The sequence below is a fragment of the Acinonyx jubatus genome, chromosome F2 (assembly GCF_027475565.1).
Source record: "Acinonyx jubatus isolate Ajub_Pintada_27869175 chromosome F2, VMU_Ajub_asm_v1.0, whole genome shotgun sequence".
Classification (NCBI taxonomy): Eukaryota; Metazoa; Chordata; class Mammalia; order Carnivora; family Felidae; genus Acinonyx; species Acinonyx jubatus.
Genome location: NC_069394.1, coordinates 21,403,750 through 21,409,749, shown reverse-complemented (window position 1 = coordinate 21,409,749; position 6,000 = coordinate 21,403,750).

The window sequence follows — 6,000 nt, the reverse complement described above, 5'->3', positions numbered from 1 at the left end:
AAATTTCCAACAGTTAAAAATTGGGTAAAGAAAATATAGAATGGCCATAAAGCAGAGTACTATGCATTCATTATAATTTGATTATTCAAGATGTGATGACATAGAAATATGTTTGCTATATATTACGTGTTTTAAAAAGCATGTTATAAAATAACATGTATATATAAATCTTTGGGGAGCAGTGCAAATATCCTCCAAGTCTCCCTTTTCATTGCTTAACCTTGTTTTCCCTACTCTGAGATGGGATAACTGATCCTCTCTGATTAAAGACACATTTTAGGTTTGATTTACAAGTAGATTTAGCCAAAGAAACCAGGTTATTTGCCGTTTAGTTTGGAAAAGAAATTTCAACTTGGCAAATCATTTACATATTGGCAAGAGCACGTTCTCTTTCATAATGTGATTGAAGCCACCAGGAAAGAAACATTAATAATTGGCACCTAAACTTCCTTTTAGTCCTCAGCCACCTTGACTATAGTCCATTTAATGAGAATAAAAAACAGACCATTCCTCAAAGAAGTTCAGCCAGAAAATAAAAACCTGACTTTGTGTAATTTCTGCTGATGGATTGCCTATTCCTGGATGCTATGATGATTTCATGTCAACAGACATTAAAATATAATTGTAGATGAAAACAAGAGATGCCTGGGACACTAGAAAGATCACAGTTTAATCTGGGTCAGTATTAATATCCTGAACATTAAACTCAGAATGTTTCCTTTTTAACAGATTAAGGAAATGATTCTTAAACCATTTTGGCAAAATATTAACTACTGATGTTAGGTAAAACTTATGTACTTCTTATGCTATACTGAATGCTATTTTAAGAACTTTGTGTTTATTAATTTATTTCACCCTCATGAGAACCCTATGAGGTACAGGCTAATGCAATTCTGAGGAAAATGAGGCACAGAGAGGGCAGGTAGTTTCCATAAGGTCACAGAACTATCAAGACCAGAATCAGGATTCAAACCAGGTGGCTGTGTTCCAAAGACTTTGGGGTACCTGGGTGGCTCAGTCAGTTGAGCATCCAATTCTTGATTTCAGCTCAGGTCACGATCCTAGGGTTGTGGGATTAAGCCCAGCATCAGGCTCTGCTTAGTGTGGAGCCTGCTTGAGGTCCTCTCTCTCTCAATCTCTCTCTCACTCTCTCCCCCCACTCCTTGCCCCTCACCCCTGCATGCTCTCTCTCCCTAAAAATAAAATAAATCTTAAAAAAGAAGATTGGGACTTTAACCAGTGCACTTGAACAGCTCATCTGAGTGAGGTCAAATGCAAATAAAAACCTTGGATCCTCTGTAGTAAACAAATACCTCCATTATATCCTCCAAAGTATAGCTGAGCCTCAAACAGTAGGAGACATAGCCTAATTCATTCCCCCTGTATTATGAGTTCCTGCAATCAGACTAACATTAAGGGTGGCCAGTATGGAATGACTCAGGTGTCCATTAATAACTTCTAGTTTTCTCTTGTCATGAAACTTGGTGGAAACGCTCAGATTATAAAGCAACACCATGTTTAATTTATTAAGTAGGTTTGCTCAACGTGTTTTTGCATGCTATGCATTCGTTGAAACATCTGTGAGGTAGGGTTGGACTGAATTTTAAAGCTGCTTCTCCAATGGGCCTTCTAATGTGCTCTCACACTTGGGATTCTATCATCAGTAACACCATGGGGCCAGATTTTACAAGTAGCACTGTCAGAACCATAGAACCCTGGACTTGGCAAATTCCTTGCTGAGACTCCTTTGATGGCTTGCCTTGTCCAACCAGACCCTGACCTCTCTCTCCCTTGACAGGGAGTTGGATTTCTAAAAAATTCCCTCCGATGCATCTAGCACAGGGCTGAGTATACAGTAGTTGCTTACAAAATACTTGTAAATAAATATTCGGAAGTAACCATTTTACAGATGGACAAACTGAAACACAAAACATAAACCTTGATTGATACCCGAAAGGAAATCAACACCCCCAAGAGCAGTTGGGCGTTTGCTCCCCTGCGACTTGGTGACATTGGTGACTGATGTTTTTTCTCTAAAAATGTCCCAAGAAAGAGGGTAGAAAAAGCAATGAGGAGATGCCCCTGGAAAGGAAGGAGGGAAGAGGGATTGACAAGAGTTTCCTTACTGGATAAACCTGACTACGATGGTCCTGACGCGTGGCGCTGCATTCACACCTGGAACCATTTATAAATTCTTTTGAGAAATGCCAGTCTAATAAATGCTTCGCCAGCCAGTAATTCACGAGCTCTACACAGTAGTTGAAACCAAAGGAGGTAATGGCCACAGCTGTCAGGCTCCAGATGCTCTGGACCCGGCCTCACCACGATGTCCCAGCGCCTGCGTGGAGGAACACTGGGAACTGGGCACATCACCAGCATTCACCCTGGCCAGCTTCCAGCAGCCCCAGCTGCGTCTGGCCTGGAAGACGGCTGCTGGCAGCACCGTGGTGCCCGAGAGGCTGGGCGCTGGGCTGCATCCGGGCGGGGAGAGTTGGACCTGCACCCAGTACACGTGGTCCAACCTCCTCTGCCTGCCCCCCACCGCCCCAAATCTCCCCAAAGCTTTGCCTTCCCCAGCACAGAGTCCTCCTGAGAACCGACACCTTTCTGTCATCAACAGAAAAGGTGGAATGAAAACCACGCAGATGAAAAGTCATGTCATTTATTAATAATCTCTCTCTCTCTCTCTTTTTTCTTCTTCTATAAATTGGAAGGAAACAGTCTTTGGCGACACTTGCTATAAAACAGTCTATCTTGGATGGCAAAACTCAGACATAAAGTTACACAGGTCAATGAAGTAAATCAAGATCTATGGCTTTGTATTCTCTCACACACACTCTCTCCAATGCACTTCAGGGCTTCGTTGCATTAATTAATAGCCTATCACAAACGGGGTAAACACTTCCGAGAAGTCCTGTGATGATACTACAGAGATATTGGCAACATTGTTAGAAAACTGTCCCAAATGTACATCGGACACAAAATAAGGTATATTTCTTTTTCTTTTTTTCTGCTTTACAATTTGCCACCTAAATTAGTTCGTTTTTACTGCCTTTCTTCTACCCCTCAACATATCCTACACATATTTTTCTCTCAAAGTAAACATACAAGGTTCATTACATGGTAACCAGGTCATTTGCATGGCCCCAGTTTTAGTAATAATCACAACCCAAAGGAAAGGGATGTAGTCCTGTAGGAGAAGAACAGAGAACTATTGCAGAAATCAAACGGTCTTTGAAGCCTAAAGGGCAACTTATTACAAAAGCAGAGCGACTGTAAAGCTAGCTTGACTTGATTTTAAACAAGGGTGGGACCATGCCAATCTGAGGGCTTTCTTGAGGGCGGCTACTTGCCTCTTGTTCCAGAGGATAACACAGACTTCCTCACCTACTTAACTGGGCTGTGGAGGTCAGCAATTTGGAGAGTTCATCTAGGCTCCCAACATGGAACATGTTGGAACTTTAATGACACCTACAGATAAGAACCTAAGTAAAAACGATGACAATAAAATCCTTTGGTTTCTGGAAAAGGTAAAAAGAAGAGATGGTTTTCAGGAGTCATCTTCATTACTGAGATTATTTTGTAAATAGCAGCTTTTCCATATCCATCCACAGCATCCAGACAGTGTCACGGAATCGATGGGGGAGGCCGTGTTCTTAAGGAGGCTGGATCCCATTTTTAAAAGTAGACCCGGAGTCGAAGAATCATCTAATGTCTGCGTGCTGAAGTTCTAAGACTGAGGGAGACAAGTTCAGCACAGTTTGATATTAATGCTTATTGACTGAAAACGCAAGTCAAAGCAACTTTGTCCCCCTCAAGCATGCCTGAGAAAATGAGGCCGGCAGTAAAAGAACTTTCTGGGTTAAATCTGGCCAAGAATGACAAGGCCAGCTGAAAATGGAAACTAGGGAAATGAATTCAGCAACTGATGTCCTGCTGCACTGGCTGCATGTCGATTTTATTAACTATTAGAAGGCAGGGACATTTTTATTTCAGAGTTCATGGCAGTAAGTGGTACTTTTTTTTTTTTTTTTTTTTTTAACTGGAGGTCTCAGACCGGGGGGAACATAAGACACATTCAGGTCTGGAAGTTTGCCTCGGCTTTTGCATCCTTAATTCAGCTTGTCCAGCAAGAGTTTTATTCAGATTCTAACCTGGCAGAGTTCTCTGCCTTTTCCCTACTCCTGCCCTCCAAACAGGTTTGATGAAAATTTCATTAGTTCTTAAATCAAGAGCCCACTTAAAAAAAACAAAAAAAAAAAGAAGGCAGTATATGGGTCTCTTCATATTCATTCATGTTGCCCCCGGTTAAATTAAGTTCAGTAGCCTTTATGAAAGGCCACCGGCACGACAGACCTTCAAGTGACCAGGTATCCAGAACAGCTAAAATAAAGGCTAACATAGCCTACTGGAAATGAAAAACAAAAATCACTCCAAAAGAATAATTGAAGGAAGTCCTTTGAGCAGCAGTGGCAACAAGAAGAAATTAAACCGTGATGCACATGAGATTCCGGGCAGGAGAGATTTCACTTTCTTCTGAAGCATCCTCTGGAGAGTGTGCTTTTATGTCCAGGTGGGTCCACCTAGATATGTGATATTTTGTGCATGGCTACCGGGGTTAGTTCATAGATTTTTCTCTACGCTCTCCGTTTTCGGTTATCTCGTTTTCAACAAAGGTGATCTATTTCAGGTATGTGCAAACTTGATCATGTATTTGCAAACCATTTCATGTAAATACAGAAGCCAGCTTTGAAAAAATTATTCTAATGTGGAACTGGAAAACGTGTGGAAATCCTAAGTGGCTGAGTCCTCTACGGAGTTTCTGCATGTAATTCATTATGGGATTGGCATTGTACTCTGGCCTTGGCTTCTTCCCAATTCATGTTGGCCCACTTAGGGACACCTGGTTATCATTAAACTTGACTGAGAGAGATAACTCTGGACACCCTACAGAGATGCTTATGATTTGTCAACTTGCTGCAGTGAAATACAACTCTTGCCTAAGTGAATTAAAATTACATCTTACTGCTGAGCCTCACTGATTTGCTAAGCATTGTTCAATTCCCAGCTGTATGTTCCGAATGGGAAAAGAACATACTAGCTAGCATCCCAAAGAGATTTGCTCAGACAATGACATGAAATGAAACCATGGAGATTTGAAGTGGCTGAGTGTGTCAGATGTTGTTCTCATTTATAATTACTTTTTTTTTTTTTTCCATGGAACACATACTGTTCGTGGAGAATATGCCCTGTGAGCTTTGGGGCAGGTAAATCTGGCAGAGCAGTCCCTCAAATCCATTCATGTGACTGACTGGTACAATCAGGGACACTGCTCTGCAAGCCAAGTGACAACATGAGTTTCAAGTTGGCTTGGGGTCATTGAACAAAACATTGCATGTGTTTTTGCAAAAGAGAAAGACGCAAGAATAATTTGGCAGTCCTCAAAAATTAATTTAAATACAAATTTGCAAAGGCCAGATGAGTAAGGATTAATTGCTAACCGCTTAAGTCACTAAGAGTTGCAGCTTAAATGGCAAAGAACCTATTAGACGGGGCATTTCAGAGAAACAAGTGCAGGTACCGTGGACCTAAGAATTAGTTTTCAACAAATACGGAAGACAGAATCGCATCCACTTGGGAGAAAACATCATGCTTGAGAGTGGGCTAAAGCTGGGTCAAACTGGATGAGAGAGAGAGACTTCAACAACTGTTCTGAGTCATGAGGCTGCAAAGGAAGGCCCCCCCTTTCGCTGAACCTCCTTGCCTGCCCACCACTCACAACACAGCGTCTGGATGCGTGGGCCGGCCCTTGTGCTGTCGTGAGGCAGCATGGAGTCACCTCTCTGGGACTCTGCAAACACCCAGTGTCTGTCCTGTTTGTGGGGGCCCTCCGTCCTTGCTTTCTAGCCCACCCCTCTTTCCCTTCCGGACGTCTACAAAGCAAGAGGAGTTCAAGTCTCCCGGATTTATGGTTCCCACTGACCTAAGCCAGGCACTTGG